Source organism: Paroedura picta, chromosome 3 (assembly GCF_049243985.1).
Source record: "Paroedura picta isolate Pp20150507F chromosome 3, Ppicta_v3.0, whole genome shotgun sequence".
Taxonomy (NCBI): Eukaryota; Metazoa; Chordata; class Lepidosauria; order Squamata; family Gekkonidae; genus Paroedura; species Paroedura picta.
This window is the reverse complement of record NC_135371.1, coordinates 123,080,527-123,102,695: the sequence shown is the minus strand read 5'-3', so window position 1 is coordinate 123,102,695 and position 22,169 is coordinate 123,080,527. Positions and strand designations below refer to the sequence as shown.

Genomic DNA, 22,169 nt, shown 5'->3' with positions numbered 1-22,169 from the left:
CCTGGGATGGCTACTGATCATTACGGGCTGCTTTATCCTGTCTCCACCAGGAAGCTCTATAATGTATTCCGAGTTTAAACCCACCATCAGATCATTCCAATTGCCCCTGCGGAATTTTATTGTGCTCCCACGATGTAATTTACTCGAGCAAAATTGTCATTTTTATTCTTAAATAGCAAGCTGCCGTTGAGCTAAAGACAACTCTCTGCAGGGTGACCTTGAAGTTCACACACCATTACCGAGGTCCTGTTTCAATTGCGCCAGAACACGGGGGCTGCATAATAAAATCCTGATTGCCAGGCTAATCGAGCCATGTAGAGGCAAGGACGATGTGAGATTTTCTCATTTGCTCTCACCATTTCAGTTGCTTGGCTGTTTGACTGCAACACCTTCAACGGGGTGGAAAGGTGGGGGGGGGCAGGATTTCTACAATGCACCCCAATCAAGCTGCTGTTCAACTAGGGCAGATTCTGCACTTACTTTGTTTTTTCCATTGTGGATCCTGCTGAATTCAGATTGATTTGAACTCGGGTCTTCCTCTATCCCCCCTCCCCCAATTGAAACAGAAAGTGTTCTGCACTTTTGGGAAAGCTCAGAGTGGGGAGGGGAACCAAACAAAGCAGGAGTCTCTTTCTTTTCTTGAATGGAGGGGGGGATTGGAGACAGCAGAGGAGGGGGAATAAATCCAAGAGGCGAATCTCTGCTGAGAGAAGCTAGGGCTTCTGGGGTGCAGTCACTTTAAGATAAGCCTTGCAACTGGGAATCAGGAAGTCTTTGAACTGACACCCTGGCCAATCAGGGAAGACTGCTCTGCTCAGAGGCACAGAGCAGTGAGTTGATTTGCAGACAGGAGACATCTACACATTTACTCATGGAAGTTTCTGAAGTATTGAGGCTTATATGCACTCCAGGATATTGTGGGAGAAAGGTAGGGTCTCCATGAATCAATCATGCAAGTTGCGGAAGGAAAATTTAAAGCACCCAAAATCAAAATGGAAATCGAATTCAGCCTAGACTGCATGGATTTATTCGATCTGGGAATGGGTAAAAAGTCCCATGCAGACTACATAGAATCATAGAATCATAGAGTTGGAAGGGGCCATACAGGCCATCTAGTCCAACCCCCTGCTCAATGCAGGATCAGCCCTAAGCATCCTAAAGCATCCAAGAAAAGTGTGTATCCAACCTTTGCTTGAAGACTGCCAGTGAGGGGGAGTTCACCACCTCCTTAGGCAGCCTATTCCACTGCTGAACTACTCTGACTGTGAAATTTTTTGTCCTGATATCTAGCCTATATCGTTGTACTTGTAGTTTAAACCCATTACTGCGTGTCCTTTCCTCTGCAGCCAATGGGAACAGCATCCTGGCCTCCTCCAAATGACAGCCTTTCAAATACTTAAAGAGGGCTATCATGTCCCCTCTCAACCTCCTTTTCTCCAGGCTGAACATTCCCAAGTCCCTCAACCTATCTTCATAGGGCTTGGTCCCTTGGCCCCAGATCATCCTTGTCGCTCTCCTCTGTACCCTTTCAATTTTATCTACATCCTTCTTGAAGTGAGGCCTCCAGAACTGCACACAGTACTCCAGGTGTGGTCTGACCAGTGCCATATACAATGGGACTATGACATCTTGTGATTTTGATGTAATGCCCCTGTTGATACAGGCCAAAATGGCATTTGCCTTTTTTACTGCTGCATCACACTGCCTACTCATGTTTAGTTTACAATCCACAAGTACCCCAAGATCTCATTCACACACTATGTTACCTAGAAGCGTATCCCCCATCCAGTAAGCATGCTTTTCATTTTTCTGACCCAGATGCAGAACTTTACACTTATCTTTATTAAATTGCATCTTGTTCTCATTTGCCCATTTTTCCATTGTGTTCAGATCTCGTTGAACTCTGTCTCTATCTTCTGGAGTATTTGCCAGTCCTCCCAATGTGGTGTTGTCTGCAAACTTGATGAGTAGTCCTTCCACCCCCTCATCTAGATCATTAATAAATATGTTAAAAAGAACCAGACCGAGCCCCGAGCCCTGAGGTACCCCACTACTCACTTCCCTCCAGTCTGATGAAACACCATTGACAACAACTCTTTACGTGAGGTTCTCGGTTAGATTCCCTATCCACCTAACTAACTGAAAATCCAGATTGCAGTCCTTCAATTTATCCATCAGAACATCATGGGGAACCTTATCAAAAGCTTTACTAAAATCTAAGTAAACGACATCAACCAAATTTCCACGATCCAGCAAACCTGTCACTTGGTCAAAAAAGGAAACCAGGTTGGTCTGACAGGACCTGTTGGAGACTACATCTAGGTCTGCATCCTCGGTGGTGTGGGGGCCTCACTCTTCTGGTACCGACTCTAGGGTCTCCAGTTTTAGTGCTCTTATTCCTGCTATCAGGGCTCTTCGGAGTATCCACTCATTCTACCACCAGGGCCTCCTCCAGTTAGATCTGAGAAATGGGAGAACATTTTGGATGATCTTGAAACAATGTGGGTCAGTTTGGATTAGTCAGGCACTTCAGAAGTAGGCACTGGGGGAGAGAGAGAAATAGATAATTACTTTGCAATCTACTTAGAATTGGGTTGTAGCTCAGGTCAGTGATAGAAGTGATTCTAACAGTTTTGTGTCTTTAATGCTCACGGGATATTCTATGTCTCAGTGGCTAAAATGCACTGAACAAAACATCACATCAATGGATATTTCCTTAGATTCTTTATTATGGCAACAGGATCCCACTATATGGAAGCCTAAAGAGTAGATTTTGGACATGGAGTTACAAAATCTCAGTGAGACTATCAGAGAATCTTGTTCTCATTTGAGTTTGGGACTTTTGCCTCATATTCTTACTATTTAAACTGAAGTGAGCATTTATGTTAGCAAGATTACCTGGGCTGATACAATTCCTATCATGTCCTTCTTGGTGTATTCTGGAGCTGACCTGTTTGGAGTTCCAACTTCTCAGAAGGGTAATAGATTTAGATTTTAGATACCACTGAAACAACTCATCAGAGATATGTTGAAAGGTTGTTTTAGGGTTGCTATGAACCTCCTGTCCACCACTGGGGGATGAGGGATAGGGCTGCCAGATCCTGGGAAACTCCCAGATATGGAGCCCATGGAGAACAGGGAGCTCAGTGGAATACAAGCATTTTCTCCAGGCAAAGTTGATTTCTGTAGTCTAGAGATGAACTGTATTTTGGGGTGGGGTCCCCAGATCCCACCTGGAGGCTGGCACCCCTAGGCTATCTGGAAGCATAATTTAGAAGACAAGAACCATCTGGCTCAAGAGAAGCCATGAATTTCAGGGTGGAGGAGTGTAGAGGACAAACTGTTTGAAATCAGTCAGGATGCTAGGGTGAATCCTGCGTCAGGTTGAAAAGAGCCAGGCCTTGCAGGTTCCAGCATCCATGTGATACTAGTGGCATTGTTTTCATAGGCTCTTGGCAAGGCTCTTTCCACTGGTGCTGATAGGAAACAAAGAACTACTCTGTCAACAGCACCCCAGGCTGTGTTGTTCATATGAAAGGTTCTGATTATGTTCAATTTATCCTAAATTAACAGAAAATCTTGGCTTACATATGAAACCCAGATGCACTTAACATTTCCTTCAGTTGAAGCCAAGACGGAGAGGAAGGCAGGATGTTCCGTGGTGCACACTCCCAGAGGTAGGGCAGAGAGAACCAGGGCAAAGGAGCCAGGAACAATCATTTTGTGATGCAGAGCAGGAAGGCTTATCAGGAAATATGCAGAGGGTGAATACAGTCACAATATATAAAAAAGAGAGAGATCCCTGTATGGACCTCAGCCACAGGACAAGCCTCTTGTGCAACTGAAATGACATCCAGTGAATTAAATGTGGATCCAGGGGTCACTACTGCCCCTCCCTTCCAGGCATCAAGCTGAATATTTCTCTTAAAAAACAACAGAATACAAGTGTGATTTGTCTCTTACTAAAACAGAAACCTGCAATCGCTCTCTCTCTCCCTTGCTATCCAGCTTGGTGTAGTGGTTAAGACCAGCAGCTTTTAATCTGGGGAGCAGTTTTTGATTACCCACTCCTCCACATGCAGCCAGCTGGTTGACCGGATAGAGCTGTTCTCACAGAGCAGTTCTGTCAGAGCTTTCTCAGCTCCACCTACCTCACAGGGTGTCTGTTGTGGGGAGAGGAAGGGAAGGCAATTGTAAGCTGCTTTGAGACACCTTCAGGTATTGAAAAGAGGGGTATAAAAAACCTTCTTCTTCTTCTTCTTCTTCTTCTTCTTCTTCTTCTTCTTCTTCAGGGTATAAAAAACCTTCTTCTTCTTCTTCTTCTTCTTCTTCTTCTTCTTCTTCTTCTTCTTCTTCTTCTTCTTCTTCTTCTTCTTCTTCTTCTTCACTCTCTTCCCCCTCCTTTCCTCTGCTCTCAGAACAGTATGTATGTGTTCTTGTGATATTATGGGAAGAGTAGCCAATCAGCAATATGCAAAGCTGATTTCTGTAATCTACCTTCAGAACCAGAATCTCCCCTTCCCCTGAGCATGATTGTAGGTATTTTAAAAAGTGCCTTTTGAGGAGGTTTCTAGATCAGCTCTAAAATGTTGAAATACATCTTCACTTTTAATGTGCTGCGTCTCAAAGCACTCATGGGCATTAGATTCAGGGGAGGCTAAGGGAAGTAGCTCTTCCCTCAAGGAATGATTAAATGATTAAAGGCTCTGCCAGTAGATGTGGGGATGGCCACAAGTATACAGGGCTTTAGAAGGGGGTTAGACAGGTTTGTGAAAGATAGACTTATCAAGGCTTACTGGCCATGATGACTAAAGGGAACCTCCACATCAAGAGGCAGTACACCTCTGAATACCAGTGCTGAAGAAGCAATATCATGGGAAGGACTGAGCCACAAAGCCCTTCTAGTGACATACCAGGTCAACTGGCTGACCACTGCAGGAGACAGGATAACTGACTGGACCTTCTGATCCAATAGGGTATTTCTGTCTGACCAGAAAAGAGCCAGTAGAACGCATGTGATTGTGTTTGTTGAGTCCTGCCATTTTAATTCTTACCTCAAAGCAGTCAAAGAGGGGCCAAATAGACTAGATGAGGAACAGGAACACAGAGTTGGAAGGGTCTTCTAGGGTCAGCAAGGTGTAGTGGTTAGGAGGGCAGACTTCTAATCTGGCAAGTTGGATTTGATTCCCTGCACCTCCTCTACATGCAACCAGCTGGGTGACCTTGGGCTTGCCACAGCACTGATAAAGCTGTTCCAACCGAGCAGTAATATCAGGGTTCTCTCAGCCTCTTGTACTTCAAAGGGTGTCTGTTGTGGGGAGAGGAGAGGGAAGGCCCCTTTTGGAACAGAACAGTGGCATATAAGAACCAACTCTTCTTCATCTAGTTCAACCCCCTGCAGAATGCAGGAAATTCACAAATACCTGCTCACCCACAGTGACCCAATTCCATATCTAGATGATGTCCCTCCCTGGAAAAAAAAAACTCCCAGAATCCCTGGTCAGTCAGGTCTGGAGGAAATTCTGGTGATCAGCATTTCCCTGGGCATGCAAGTCCAGTCCCATCAGATCTTGGAAACTAAGCTGCATTGGTCCTGGTTAACAATCAGAAGGGTGACCTCCAAGGAATACCAGGGTCATGGTGTAGGGGCAGGCAATAGCCATCCACCTCCAAATGTTTCCTGCCTGGGTATCCAGACAATGTTAGGCATCTCCTAGCTCTATTCTACACATGCCATACGATAAATAAATAAATAAATAAATAATAGTTCCGGCTGTAGTGTGCGGTTTGGGATTTTTTGGCAAGAAATAAACAGGGCCCTGCCCATAGGACTATGAATCATATAGAACAGCCTGAGTACAGGACTGTATTTCTGTGTCTCCATACCATCCCTTTCTATAGTTTATGCACACCCACTTTGGCAAAGAACAAAAATGATCTGACCTGGCAAATGGCTGAATTGGGAAGTCACTAAATAATGCTGCTGCCTCCACCCCAAAGGCTGTAAATTGTGCTGAGAGAGAGATTTTGTAATGGGCCAGACACAACACTGTAGGCCTCCCAATGATTTCTTATTTGACTTGAACTTGCAAAAATACTTTATCCAAGAAATGCTAGCTTGTGACTGCTTGCCCCAAAAGGTCTTTCCCAATGATAAAAAATGTGATTTTTCTCCTTAGTGTTCTTTTGGTTATGGCCTGATCATAGGAAGTTGCTGTTCATACAGCTAGACTATTAGATTGAGAGGCAGTGCAGTGCAGCCTCCAATCTGGAGAACTGGAATTGATTCCTCATTTCTCCCCCACAGGCAGCCAGCTGGGTGACCTTGGGCTAGTCACAGTTCTCTCAGAGCTCTCTCAGCCCCACCTACCTCACATGATGTCTGTTATGGGGAGAAGAAGGGTAGGTGATTATAAGCTGCTTTGAGACTCCTTTGGGTAGTAAAAAAGCAGGGTACAAAAAAGCCCCACAGCTTTTCTTCTTTTAATTCTGTATTCTCTGCTCTGATGCCCATCTTGCATATAAGGCAGCCTTTCTCAACATTTTTACTATTGAGAAACCCCTGAAACATTCTTCAGGCATCAAGAAACCCCAGATCATGCAGGACATGGTTGGGCAACAAAGCTGTGTACATGACCACCTGGGGCTCCTCTCCTTCCCAACCCCTTCAGGCCCATCATCGGCCATTGAGGGTGTGTGTGTGGATCAACATGATCATATATGGTCATATCACCCGATGAATGTTTAATTTAAAAAAATGTATTAAAAATTAATTAACACTTACCCATTCAGGAAACCCTTCCATGGCCATCAAGAAACCGCAGGGTTGAGAAAGCCTGATATAAGGGAATGTTTCCCAATTTCTGCTACTGGGAATTTTTTAAAGTGGCAATACCAAGAACTGAACTGAGGCCTCTCACATGCAAAGCACTCTCATTCAGCCACAGTCCTTCCCATCCCAACAGTTTGACGTTGCTAAGGGCAAAAGCTACATGTATAAATCATTGTGAGTTTCAGCAAGGGTGAGTAATCTTCTTCTATTTGTTCCTTATGGTAGAATTCTACTCTCAGCTGTGCTTGGCTCTGTTGATCCAGGAGAATGCATTTAAAATATATATACATATCCACGTACATGCATGCCTTACTAGTGCAGAAAGGGAAAAAGTGTCAGTTAATTGAAAGAGAGGAAACGTGGGGCAGACTATACCTCTGTATATATATTTTTAAATGCAACATTTCCATGTTGAAAACAAGGCCATTTGTACACCCCCCCCCCAGAAGTTTGGAAAGGGAGGATCTGGGGAGCATCTCTAATTTACAGCTCAATCGGAGATTTGTGCCACAGCATTCAGTGGTATGCTGATCGACTGTGCGAGGACTGCTGCTAGGCACGGCAATCTGCCCCGTGCTCCTCAGAAGGAAGTCCTACTTAGAAGAAGAAGAAGAAGAAGAAGAAGAAGAACAAGAACAAGAACAAGAACAAGGAGAAGAGTTGGTTCTTATATGCCGCTTTTCTGTACCCGAAGGAGTCTCGAAGCGGCTTACAGTCGCCTTGCCTTTCCTCTCCCCACGACAGACACCCTTGAGGTGGGTGAGGCTGAGAGAGCGCTGATATCACTGCCCGGTCAGAACAGTTTTATCACTGCCGTGGCGAGCCCAAGGTCACCCAGCTGGCTGCATGTGGGGGAAGCGCAGAATCAAACCCGGCATGCCAGATTAGAAGTCCGCACTCCTAACCACTACACCAAACTGGCTCTTGTTCAGTGGGTCTTAGTCCCATGGAGGCTAAGCTGCCCATTCATCCCGCTTTTCACGGGACAATCATGCCTTCTAGAAAGATATCTTGCATCTCGAGGCTTTTAAAAAAGTCCCGTCTGGCCCCGCAATACTGCTTCTGCACAGCGGGTCACTGACATCAGACACCAGCCCCTTTAAGAAGCTGCTGCAGAGCCAAGTTCCTGTTTCCCTGCAAGTGAGCCGCTTTAGGAGCAGTGTGACATATTTTTAACACGCGCTCATGCAACAGGGAGGCAGCCTCTGAGGCTGTGTGAATCGGATGGCAGGTTGAGGCATTTCACTTTTTGCACGGGTTTGGCCTCACTCGGTACCCGGTGCCCGGGAACAGCCAAACTGGTGTCACTGGACGAGTCCCTTTCTTGGAAACCGAAAAGCGGAGCCTGCCGAACTTTGCTGCCAGGGTGAGTGCGAATGGCTGGAGCTGTTGGGCTGGGGAAGCGGCTGCTGCTCCACCCTGGGCCTTTGAGTGGAGGTCCTCCGGGAAATGTCTGGTGGTGCTTGCGTTGGCTTGGGATCAAAAGTGGCAGCGCCTGCGCTGCCCAGCCCCCTCCCTCCCCCTGCAGACACCAAAGTGTCCCACTTTACCAATCTTAAATTCTGGTCACCTTAGTCAAGGCTGAAGAATGGACTTCACTGAATTCAGAAGGGCTTAACTCTGCTTAGGGCTTCACAGAGGGGCAGTTGCTTTCTGGAACAACAAAAAACACTCCTGTTGCTGTCCATTATTACACATACACTTACAGACAAATAGTATTTCACATCCAGGATCACCATCTTGAAAATACAGTCATCACCAAATTGTTTAAAAAATATTGTGGGGGGGAGGGAGTTTTTTCATCAGGAGTTTGCCTTAGCTGGAATTAAGTCTTGCTAGGAAACTATTGCATTTTTTTAATGGAAAAAGGGGTCTAAAGTCTGGCCTCGGGTGATCAGCTTTTAAAAACAATTGGTGTTTGCTGCCACATTTTCCATCATTGCTTGAATACTTGGACAACCCTAATTGTGCTCATTAAAATTTATTTTGTTATAATTATAGACTTTCCCCTCTGCCCTCCCCCCTTCTTTCAGTGCAAATACTCATCTACAAATAAAGTCTACATGAAATTGTAGATTGATTTATACTTTAACCTGGAGGTTTTGGAATTTAAACTGATTGCTGGTGTCAGGATGCAGCCGGAAATCAATAGCTGAAGGTGCAAAGTAGGTGAGATCTTTGGTAGATTCCCTTCAATACGGAGGATGGAACCATTCAAGTTGCACAGAATGCTTCACTGACTCCCAGCTGTGATATTTCTGCAAAATTCTTTGCTGACAAAATCTCTGTCATTCATTCCAACTTGGAGGCCACTGTGTGCCGGAGCAGGATAAGAGGAAATGAGGTGAGGAAGCCAAACTGCAGCAGAAATGGTTCCATCCACAGAAACCCTCCATTGGCTGCAACCCAAAGAGAGGTTCTCACAGGCCTAGCCCACTTGCATAAACCCCAAAGCCAATGTTGACAATTTATTTTTGAGTCAGGGTTTAACCCCAGGATTGAGATCTAGTTGTCCACCCCAGCCCCCATGCAAGAGCTGAGTCATGATTAGAAGCAATAAAGACCCTGGGGAAGGGTGTCCTGGGGAAAGGTGTCCTAGCACTAAATTCATATTTTGCATGTAGAAGTTGACATGCTCAATCCATGGCATCTCCAATGGATGTCAGGTAATAGGGCTGGGAAAGACCTTGCTGAACTTGGCACTGGCTTATATGGGACATATGGTCTGACCTAATGTAAGGAAATTTCATAATAAAGAACAGCATTACCTTTAAAGTTATGCACTGCAAAGCACCTTTTCATCCTGAGTAACCGAAAGCCAGACACCATAATCTCAGACTAGGAATAAGATTTTCCAGGACAAATTGCATGACTGCAAGGCAGACTCCTCTCATTTTAGCAATTAATCATTCAGTGATTCACTTAATCGCCCTGTGCAATGCTGGCTGCGCATGCCCACGCTCCACCCTATCCTGGATGAGGCATAAGCAGTTTATTTGAATCATGTGCCACAAATCCAAATGGCAATTTTGCACACCATTGGTTAAAATCCCACATCAGAAACATTATGTTATATGGAGCTGTAATGTACTAAAATAAGGCACATTCCTATATAATAACAGATCTCTTGCAACATTAAAAAAAACAACCTCTACTTCACCAGTCAGGCTGTAACTTGTTCATTTGTTACAGCTGAAGACAGAAAATCGGTTGCAGTGGTAGTAAGAAGCTATAAAACAACCCCAGCATTCTCTTGGTGATTCCCAGTAAACAGAATGTGTTTTCACTCTGTGATCCTGAGCATTTGATCAAATAGTACTAGGGATCAGGGGACCAGAACTAGTAGGGTTAAGGGGAACTAATATTACTTTTGTTTAATGCTGCCACACTTTCACAGGTGATCAGAAGCACCAGCCTTATTGCTTTTTCCCCAGGGGAAGTTCTGCAAGAGGTGAAATGAGATGAATGACAACTGGATGCCCAGTATAGCATTGCCCCCAACCAGTGGTAGAATACAGCCATGGAAAAACTCTTTCACGCTTTACAATCGTTAGACTGATAACAACAAAAGGTGGAGATGGACACTTTTTTGGAAGGGCCACCTTGTGCTATCAAGCATGCTATAAACCAGGGGTAGTCAACCTGTGGTCCTCCAGATGTCCATAGACTATTATTCCCATGAGCCCCCTCCAGCAAATGCTGGCAGGGGCTCGTGGGAATTGTATTCCATGAACATCTGGAGGACCACAGGTTGACTACCCCTGCTATAAACAATCCCTTTGGACCCAAGGGCAAGATTAACAAGAATGTCAACACTACCAACCTTTTAACTGGACAAACAAGTTCTCCTGTACTCTTCAGTGCTCCTGTACTGGGAGTCAGCTGGATCTCACTTGAGTTTTTGTACTCAGCCATACATAACCCAAGTGCCCAAACTGATCGTCCATATTGTAAAACATGCAGCCACAGTCATCTGAAGTTGTTTGTTGCAACCCCATGTGGGAAATCATCGTCTTTCTAACGTCAATCCAATTGCTTCTCTGGATATTTGTATGATGACAGCCTTGCTATTTTCCCTAATGAGACAGGAATCCTGGAATGGTTCCAATGCTTTGCCCTTGTTGGCTGCTCTCCCATTTGGTCATGCTAAATGACTAGGTAAATAGGCCTTTCATGAAATTCAACACCCACCCTACTACGCTCCTCCACCCTTTCCCCCTCCTCCAAGCTGAGGAGAGCTAATCAGTCGTTCTGACATAGCTAAAAGCCTGATTTGATGTGAAACATGGCCAAGAAAAGTTCAAATCCAAGGGCAAGATTAATAAGAACTTCAAAGAAATTTACTACCAAATGTTACTAATTTAGTACACCCTGCGCTGGTAACCAATGACCTAATTGGGAAGGATATTCTTCCAGGGCCAATGAGCTTCTGTTCTTTAGTATCATAATATGGCAACTGGGAGACTGTTACGCTGCTGAGCGAAAGAAGAGAAAAGGTTTTCCACTATGCCCTGCTGGAATACTCCGTTGTTGATTGCATAAAGAGATGGTGCTGTTACTGTACAATAAATAACAGATTTCAAACCAGAATTTCCTTCTTCCCTCAAATATGAGTATAATATTACAAATCCTTTAAAGCACTGAATGAACAGTGATTAACACTGCTATTCTGTTGCCAAAAACATTCTGCATGCTAGAGAAATCTACTTAGCGTGAAATGAATGCTCTTTTAGCATACAAAGGTTTTCCAGACTTTATAATTAAGCTCAGTTGCCTAAAACACAGTTAGGGTTGCTAACTTGAGGTTGGGAAGATTTCAGGGGGTGAAGTCTAGGGAGGGCAGGTTTTTGGAGGAAGGGACTTCCATGGGGTATAATGCCATAGAGCCTACTCTCATCAGCAGCTAATTGCCCCAGGGGATTTGATCTCTATAGGATGGAGATCTTATGTATTTCTGGAGATTGTTAGGCTCCATCGGGAGGTAGCAACCCTAACAGCTAATCACCCTCAAACAACATATTCTGAAAAGGATACTGATTGGATTATTACTAGTCTAGGTGGATAGTAGGATCAATATGAGGATTGGTGGCTCCTAAAATTGTAAGCTCTTGGTTGGGAAATACCTGGATACTTTGGGGGTGGAGCAGGGAGTGGACCTCATTGGCAGAGAGGCAGAGAGGGACCTCATTGGACTAAAGTGCTATGATGTCCATCTTCTAAAGCAGCCATTTTCTCCATGGGAAAAGAATCTCTGTCATCTGAAGATGAGCTATAATTCCAAGGGAGCCAGGCATTTTCTTTTTGTGGCCTGCATTTCTAAGTGACACACAGATGAATATACACTGTGGTAGAACACACAATGTATACTATGGTCCTTAAATTCAGCTGCTGCAAGTCCAGAGCTTTGAGATGGGAAATCAGTGGCCTAATTTGACTGCTCAGTTGAAAACACTATCAACTAGCCATCAACTTCATTAGAGTCTAGTAGCAAAACACTCCTTTTAATGTTTCAGAATGTTGTACAGTACAGGAGTATACTTCTTCAGTATGAACATTGTATAACTCAGCCCAGTGGTAAAGATATTTGCAAAGCTACCACAGTTATCAAGTGCATTTTATGAGACATTTTGTCCTATTACTCAATACGGTGTCTCCTGGGCATGGGACCAGCCTCCTGTGTTAAGGTCACCTGGGCTGAAAACTTTATGGAAGCAAAATATTTGCTTATGTCTGGAAGGAGAAGTGTGGTGTTTGGCTCTTTTTGACGAGGCCACAAATGCAAGCAAAATCTGTGCCCCAGTGTTTTGCAGGCCCTGCTTGAGAAAGAACAGAATAACTCCCTGTTGCCATTCAAAACAGTTCTCTGTGCAGGATACAGAGTTTCAAAACTGCTGTGCAAAATGCCAATCACCCAGCAGTTTAATATCGAATTGAAGGAAAAACATAATTATTATTAACTCTTATCTAAGAATCCTTTTTCTGAAAGAAAAAAGTGAACAAGAATGAGATGGATATCAGTCTACCTAAACGTCGCTTGTTATGTTTTGATCTGTTTTATGGAATGTATTTTTTTTACTGGTACCTCTGTTAATAATGGACAGATTTCACAAGAGCTAAAAAGAACTATTATTATTATTATCATTATTAATTAGATTTATTTCCCGCCACTCCCCATAGGCTCATGGCGGGTCACAATATTATCCCCATTAAAATACCCATTAAAAGACTTTAAAAACAATCCCAACATGGCGGAAGCTCTCATTATTCCCACCCCTGCTATCAGAGCGGCAGGGAGGGTGGGGAGGAGATCTAACTTACTAGGTCCGGGGGGGGGGAATGCTGGCACTCATTTGCTGACCCCGGCCTCAACCAAAAACCTGGCGGAAGAGCTCCGTCTTGCAGGCCCTGCGGAAAGCTGGTAAATCCTGCAGGGCCCGCAGCTCACCCGGGAGCTCATTCCACCAGGTAGGGGCCAGGACCGAAAAGGCCCTGGCCCTGGTCGAGGCCAGGCGCGCTTCTCTAGGGCCAGGAACGATCAGGAGATTTTCCCCGCCGAGTGTAAAGCCCTATCAGTTGCCATAAAATGTTCTATGAATGCTTCACAGGTGTATGTCTTGTTACCCTGGACCATCTGGCAACTGCAACTGTAAACTTATGTCCTCCACTGGCCACATCACCTCAAACATCTAAGCATTGCTCATGACTTACCTATTTACATCTAAAAGTCCACTCATCACATTTTTTCATGTGCTCATGCTCTCCCTTCATCCATAACTTATTAAAGCTGATTCGTACTTCATTTGGGCTTTTCATGCTACATCATACTTTTCATGCTACAAATTCAACTGACTTGTCTGATATACCAATCTCCCAGAAAACCTCAGGGCCCTGTTGGAGCTCATGGTGTTCCACAGGGCCCATAAAACAGAGCTCTTTCACTGGGTCTATGATCGAGGCTAGTAAAATATTTAACATCCATATTAGCATCAGATTGGCCTCCCTCCAGTACCACACCCCACCCAGGGTTCTGGCCTATTCTCTTAGGGTCAAATTTTTAGATGTTAGCATGATTTTAATATTACCAAATTGTTTTTTTATATATGTACTATTCACCATCATGAGTCTAGTTCGATGGAGAGGGCAGTTTATAAATTTAAGGCAATGAATCAATAAATATGCACCACCATCATCTGCTTTCAGGCAAAGAAAAATGATTTGAATAATTATATTCATTTACATATGTATAGCTAGTATGATTTAGTGGTTAGAGCATCAGACAAAGATCCAAATTCAAATCCCCACTCTACCATGAATGGTTGCTGGGTGGCCATCTCACACTAACCTACTTCACAAGGGTGTTGTGAAGATAAAATGTGTCATATCCCATTTCTAGGGTAGCTCAGGATAGTTGGCTTAGGACACAGTTGGGTCGATCCTTCCTCAATTCCATCCCACCCCCACCCCCGTACCTCCACTCTCTTGGCTTCGTTTCATTTGTATTTACAACCAGCAAGCACACCTGCCCATTCCCCCCCCCCCCCTGGAACTCGGTTTTATCCATCAGTGTCCTTGGCACACAGAGAGGCAACAAAACAGCCAGCTGCAAACTATCCCCCATCTGTTGAAGGGGACTTGATGTCTTGAAAGTTTGTGCCTAAAAGATCAAAGCCCTCCCCTATGTGAACCACTGTTCCCGCCTGAACCCCCAGACCTATATAATACTGGGGAGAATTATATTTCCTTGTCTCTGTCCATGGCTACTGTTCCTGTCTCTGCGTGTTCTGCTCTGCTGTGTGGAGAGTCTCAATGAAGGCTGCCTTTCCTTTTACAATCTATCGAATTGTGTTGGAATTTCATCTCCTCCCTGCATGAGAATCCTCAAGTCGTGACAAAGGAGGAGAGAAGAATGACGTAAGATGCTTTGGGCTCCCATTAGAGAGGAAGTCAGGATGTAAATGAAGTAAAAATAAATTAGTAATAAAAATATTTAATACATATTCCATAAATCTGAAAAAACATCTTACATAAATAAAATCAAGTAGTATAGAGCAGGGCAAAGAACTTTGAAAAACACAATTATGGTAGCACAAGAACAGTGAAACACTTGAACAGAGCAGGAGCACTCAAGTAACCTTCATCCCCAAGCCCAGGAGGACAAAGAGTTTTGACTTGATGTCTAAAGAGTAAGGAGCTGGTGCTGGAGTGTTGGGGGTGGAGGAGGTGGGATTTCACAACTGGGACACCAGTGTTGAAATGTCCCCATTTGGCTGAGGGCATCCTGAAAAGGGCCCCACAATCACCGTTTATGCACTAGAGGTTTCATGCCAAGCTGCAGGCTGGAGTTTTAGTCATGGCAGGTTGCCCCACCACTTCCTGCACCCACATGGGGGAGCATTTGGCCCATTGTGTCTCATCCACCCCCATTTGTGCTCCTGCACGAGAGGTGGGGCAGTGAAGTTCTCAGTGCATAAACGGTCAATAAGAGGCATGGGTTGGAAGACAGTCTTTCAATTATTTCCCCTCAGCAAGGGGGGAAGGTAACCTCAATTCAATCTGCATGTCACCATGTAAAATACTTGTCTCGGCCTTCCACATGAATACCATGAGTGCTGTAGAAAGGGTGTTTCCTGATAACTCCCTATACCTAAAGAAACCCTGTGGTTGTTTCTTGAACACCGTCTCTTCATGTCCCTGGCAACCTGCTTTTGTAATTGTGAGGAATTTTTAAAAAGGGTTTGGAACTCTGCTACTCAACGTAAAACATCCAGCTAATATCACCCAAACCTTTGTGTGTATTCCCTTGAATCATGGCCCGTAGCTCTTTGATTCCGTTAGAGACACCTGTTCTAACCTACATGAAAAGGCCTGAAGAGATCTGGTCATGAAAGCAAGACATGAAACTGTTGTCTGGAAAATATCTCTCCTTCTTTCCTAGTCCATCTTCCCTTTTAACTCTTTCACCCAATGATCACATTAGCTCTCCTCCATCCACCCCCAAGTCCCTAAGGAAGTGAAACAGAGAACATCTACTTTTATAACATGGAACTTTTCATACACTACTATTCTCCATATCCAGATACCCTGGGATTCCCTCTTCAACTGTATGAAAATGCTTCATGTATATTTGACCCAGTATGTTAAATTTTCAGCTCTGTTTTCCCAGAGCATTATCTTTTCAGAGTGGATCAACGTATACACTCACCTTGTACCATCGTGAGGAAAGGAATTACTGCAAACCTAACCCTCAGCTTCAAGTGGATGGACAGTTATTATGAAACCCAGAAAATTTATTTTTCCCTGCACAGATGTAACCAGGAAGGGAATTAAAAATTATTGCCAGTTGTCATGGTAACAGAGCCCCAAGATTTGGCCTAGCAGAAGGGTGGGCTTGTGCAGGCTTTCTACTAGGCCCTTTCGTCACATTGAAACAGGAGAAAGACTTGCCGTTCATAGCAGGGATAAAAATTTTATGAAGCTAAATCTAGGCTGTGTTTTAGTGTCAGTCAGCATTAACCCACAGCATGAACACATAAATAATTAAGTTCTGAAATACCCCAGTGCTCTAGATTAGAGAGACTGGGAGGGCTAGAGTTATACTGGCCTCCGAGTTTGCCACAGTGGCTTATGTGCACTCAATAGAAAGGTTTCCCAATCCTGGGGTATTCTCATGCATGATGCAGTGGATTGGTCTTTTTAAAAAGAAAAAAGACCTTTCCTATGGCATCTTACCTTGTGTGTGGTATTGTGTTAGATGGCCCAAAAGAACCCAAGTGCTTTGGTCTGCAAACAATGCATAAATGTTTGGCTAGCTCATTTTAAATGGGAAAGTGATTTTTTCTTTATGGTTGAAAGAGTATTTCTGTTCCCATTTCACTTATAAGTAGGGATGGTCACAAAATCTTCATCTTGTAGATCTTCCCCAACAGTCTGACCTTTGGGCTGAAACACAAACTATGGGAAATCCAACTTCGTTCAGAGTTGTGATTCCAGTCTTTACAAGGGATGGGTACATACTGGCCTACTAACTAAACTAACTAAGATAGAGGAGAGTCAAGGGCAGACTGATGATTTAAGAAAGAAGTAAAAGTGTTGCACGAAGTTCACTGGGAGTCACCAGGGTGCCCATGGGCACATCACTAGAATACACTATCCTCTGTCAAAGTGCTGGAATTACCAAGGAGGAGGAAAGGAGGTTATGATTAGGAGAGCACATGAATGATGCTATACTCTCAGATTCATACCTTATACCAGGTGCAGAGTGCTGGCTTTTTCCAAGCTTCAGCAATGCCAGAGGTATTGTTAAATCCATCCTCAGGGTATCACCAAGCATTGACATTGGCATTGTATCTGAGGAGGTGTGTGTGTATACGAAAGCTGATTCCTTGAATGAAACTTTGTTGGTCTTAAAGGTGCCATCAGACTCTAAATTTGTTCTGCTGCTATAAACCAACATGGCTTCCTACCTGAATCTATCATCATGACCAATATTTGCAGTGGCCAATGAGCATCCAGCTACTGTGCTGGGTAGTTGCTAACTTTCTTGCTCTAACTTTGCTTTTGCACTACTGGAGGCCAAAGCAGGAGACCTCCTGCACCTTCACTGAATCTGCTAAAGTGGGGGAGGGGGATGCTGAGGGAAATGGGCAGAATCAACACTGTGCTAACACCAAATTGTCACTTCCAGGTCACTTCCAGGTCAACTCATACTGTAATGTTTTCAGTCAAACAAATGCTAGAGCACTGTTCCTCTGCAGCTGCACTGGAAGAGTCTTCACTATGTTGCTGATATCATGCCCTCCCACAGTGAGTCTCCCACCAGTGTTTTTGACCAGAGTACTTTTCTGTATGAGTGTGCAGTGATGGGACAGGGTTTTTGTAAAAACCTGGGGCTTCTTGATAGCAGCCATGGAAGGGTTTCCCAAATGGGTGGGAGTTAATGATTTTTTTTGTGTCTATAAATCTGTTGAATATTTATTGGATGATATCTGCCCCCCAAAATGGCCAATGATGGGCCGGAAAGGATAGGAAGGGGAGAGTCACTGATTGATTCAAAATTGAGAAAGGAGTTTGGCAAGGCTGTATACTGTCGCCTTGCCTATTTAACTTGTATGCGGAGCACATCATGAGAAATGTGGGATTAGAGGAGTCACAAATTGGGATCAAGATTGCAGGGAGAAATATCAACAACCTCAGATATGCAGATGATACCACTCTAATGGCAGAAAGCGAAAGGGAACTAAAGAGCCTTTTGATGCGGGTGGAGAAGGAGAGTGCAAAAGTTGGGTTGAAACTCAACATCAAGAAAACGAAGATCATGGCATCTGGCCCTTTCAATTCCTAGCAAATAGATGGGGAAGAAATGGAGGTAGTGACAAATTTTTATTTTCCTGGGCTCCAAGATCACTGCGGATGGGGACTGCAGCAAAGAAATTAAAAGACGCTTGCTCCTGGGGAGGAAAGCTATGGCAAATCTAGACAGCATCCTAAAAAGCAGAGACATTACCCTGCCAACAAAAGTGCATCTAGTCAAGGCTATGGTCTTCCAAGTTGCAATGTATGGCTTTGAAAGTTGGACCATAAGGAAGGCTGAGCGTCAAAGAATTGAGGCTTTTGAACTCTGTTGCTGGAGAAGACTCTTGCGGGTCCCTTGGACTGCAAGGCAAACAAACTGGTCAGTCCTAGAGGAGATCAGCCCTGACTGCTCCTTAGAAGACCAGATCCTGAAGATGAAACTCAAATACTTTGGCCACATCATGAGAACAAAGGACTCTCTGGAGAAGAGCCTAACGCTGGGAGCGATTGAGGGCAAATGAAGAAGGGGATGACTGAGAATGAGTTGGCTGGATGTAGTCACTGAAGCAGTTGGTGCAAAAGGACTGGGGGGAATGGTAGAAGACAGGAAGGCCTGGAGGATCATTGTCCATGGGGTCACGATGGGTTGGACACCTAACAACAACAAATTTGAAGAATCGGATTGAGAAAGCATGCGGAGCTCTGGCTGCTTTGAACTTGTTCCTGAACTCCATGGTAGAGAAGCCCTGATTAGCCAAGGCTGCCCAGGTGACAAGCTTGCCTTAAAGGGGAAGCCCCTAATTTCTCTCAGTAGAAGCTCCAGAAGCCCTAACTTTTGTCAGTAGAGATTTGCCTCTTGGTTTTTTCTCTCCCTCCTCTGCTGTCTCTAAATCTCCCTTCCCCCCTCTTCAAGAAAAGAAAGAAAGAGGCTCCTGCTGTGCTTGGCTCCTCTGCTGTCTCCAATTCTCCCTCCTCCCTTCAAGAAAACAAAGGAAGAGGCTCCAGCTGTGCTTGGCTCCCCGCTCCCGTTCTGAACTTTCCTAACCATGTGCAGAAGACTTTTCTGTTTCAATGTTGGGGAGGGGGGGGGAGAGGAAGACCCGAGTCATATTGATCTGGATTCAGCATGATCCACAATATAAACAAAATAAGTTCTGATTCAACCCTGGTTAGATTTAAAATACAATAACTGGATCCTATGAACCACAAATGAATGCACTTTCAGTAGTCTTTGACTGGAGTAATTTTCCTGAGGATTGCGCTGTCAGATACCCAGATAATATTCACGACGAAGAAGCATGGTTTTCACTCCTACATTATGAACACTAATATGTTCATATAGAGCCATTTTTCAAGGCCTTCTCCCAGAAAGAGACCCTTTCTGACACCTCTCTTTTAGAACTCTCTCCCTAAACAAGTATACCTGTCAAACTTGTCCTGGTCTCTCCTGCTTTCAGTAGTAGTAGTTTATATCTGTTTATTCACATTTCATTTATACTTTTAATTGCTGCCATTTGTCTTATTTGCTTTTATTGAAATCACAACTCAGAATGAAGACACAAGACGTATGGGTCACACTAAGTTTTATTTATGGCTGGTGATCTGCATTATCAAAACAACTTTGCCTTGATTTGTTAAAATGTTGCTTGTGCTCTCTGGCAACCTGTAATAGCTGATGCACTAACTTGTCCAACAGCTGACTTTTTTGTTTATCCTAGCCTGTGTTAAGCCTCACGCACCTTGTTCATGTGCTGCTCTGATATCAAAGGAATTAACTGATGCTGCTTAGCATCAAGGAACCTACCTGGCTGCACAACTCAATGATGGGGTAGTTTGGTTGTGGCCCTTCATCCTTGGAATCCTTAGGACACTTGCCCCTGAGCTCTATCTACCAATGCCCTGACCTGGATAGCCCAGGAAAGCCTGATCCCAGCAGATCTCAGAAGCCAAGCAGGGTCAACCCAAGCTAGTATTTGGATGGGAGACCTTCAAGCATTTGGATGGAGTTCCTCCAAGGAATACTAGGGGTCATGATGCAGAAGCAGGAAATGGCAAACCACCTCTGAACATCCCTTACCTGGCTGCCATACAAACATTGGGTCTCCTGGCTATACATCACATGCCATACAATAAATAAATAATACTCTTCCGATGGTTCTGCCATTTTAATTATGGCCTACACACTCACAGACCAGGTCTAATTATATTTAACCCCATACCATATGAACCATATGGGGTAAAAAAGAGGATACTTTCCCATCTAGTTTGAAGGGAGGAACTCAAAACATTTCTGCTTGGCCCTGAAAGGTAACCAACTATTTCCTACATCATTCAGTAGATAGCATGATTCTAATTTTATTCATTTATTTAGTTTTAAATTTATATTAAAAATTATATTTTAAATTTATATTTTTAAATTATTGTTTATTCATTTTAATTTTTTTAAAGGCAATTTCCAGCACGCTTAAAACATTAGTGATGGAATAGGGATCTTGGTTTTTGATAAGCAAGTAAAGAACAAACATGAAGCCATCCCTTCTTCTCAGGGAATACGATTTTACCTCCTTTGCAATTTTCACCTCATCTCGTTGTGAGGCCCAGTAATTTCTGACAGTCAAGTTAGAAACATTAAATATTAACAGATATATAAAAATATAGGTGTATTTATTACAAAGCAAATTTTTAAAAAATGAACATTGGTCTGGGTGATACCCTCAATTAAGATTCAAATTGTACAATAAGAACCAACAAAAGTGACCCTTATTGACTCTGTCCAAAGGTGTTTCAACCCATTGGCCCTCCTCAGTATTCAGACAAATGCTTTAGGATGCTTTGGGCTGATCCTGCGTTGAGCAGGGGGTTGGACTAGATGGCCTGTATGGCCCCTTCCAACTCTATGATTCTATGATTCATGCATGGGGAAGTTCACAGCATTTGCCATCAGGGAAGGTAATATTTCTGACCCAGGAGTATTTGCCTTGCTTGACCCAAGGAATAGCATTGGGCTCCATCCAAAAAAGATGCTCTCCCACTCTCAGGAGTAGAAAATGGGATTGTCTGGCTTAATTTAATTTTTTGTTGTAAATTGCCTCAAGGTTTTTATACTGAAAGGAGTCCCAATAACAAATAAATAACACACTGAAGGGAGTTGCATGAATTCCTCTTTTGTATGAGACCTCCAAGGCATGGGAAGAATACATGACCCTCCCCACCTCCAACCCCACACACATGCCCCCTCTTGACCCTTGTGAGTCATGTGCAAAGTGGCTCTCTAGCAGAAAAATCTTAGGACCTGTACAAAAATGTTGTTCCCAAAGCTATTTGGGAAAGCTTTGATGCTCCTTGTTTTTTGCTCAAATTTTACCACTGATTTCCCCTTAGCGAACATGCAGACTCAAGCTTGCGGCAGGACAAAGATATTTAAGAAAAAACGTTTTGTGTGATTTCAAATATGTGAAATGGCTGTGAAAGCAGCAGTTCTGGGAAATAAAACTAATAGGTTAGATATCAGGGTAAAAAGCAATATAATGATGGTCCATTAGGAATAACTTTGTAAGTATTCTCCCCCCCCCCAGTATAGTTCCTTTTCAGGCCTTAGAAGCACTAGTTCATTGTCTAAAGGTCCAGAAATGTCTGAGGTTAATGACCTAAATCATTAGCAAATTACAGATTTGTGTTGGAAAAGTGGGGAAAGGCTTCCAAAGTGTGGATTTCTTATTACAGTTCACCTTTGGGTCTTGGCTATAACTGCTGAATGGAGGATTAATTAGTAGAGGTTTTCTGGTCCACATGCATGAAGCTACACACAATTAAGAAATGGATTTGTACTTACTGTGAGACACAGTCATGGCTGATATTCCAGTAGAAGGTACCAACCATGCAATCTTAAGAATATTTTCCAAGGAGTATAGAACTAAGAGGGAATCTGAATAAGTATGTTTAGGATTGCTTTTAAAGCAAGTCACTGTTTTAAAACTGTGTGTTTTTAAAATTTTTATAATGGGGATTTTAATGGGGTTTTAAATAGGGATTGTTATGGTATTAC

General features: G+C 43.6%; 1 long non-coding RNA gene across 1 annotated transcript; it reads right to left on the bottom strand.

Annotated features, from left to right (window-relative positions):
* Positions 1 to 1,801: 1,801 nt before the first annotated feature.
* LOC143831314 (uncharacterized) lies at positions 1,802 to 10,841 on the bottom strand. The gene is made up of 3 exons (XR_013228814.1): positions 10,656 to 10,841; positions 8,403 to 8,485; positions 1,802 to 2,542 (listed from the first exon to the last, which is right to left on the bottom strand). It is a non-coding gene; the product is annotated as an uncharacterized LOC143831314 (long non-coding RNA).
* Positions 10,842 to 22,169: the final 11,328 nt, after the last annotated feature.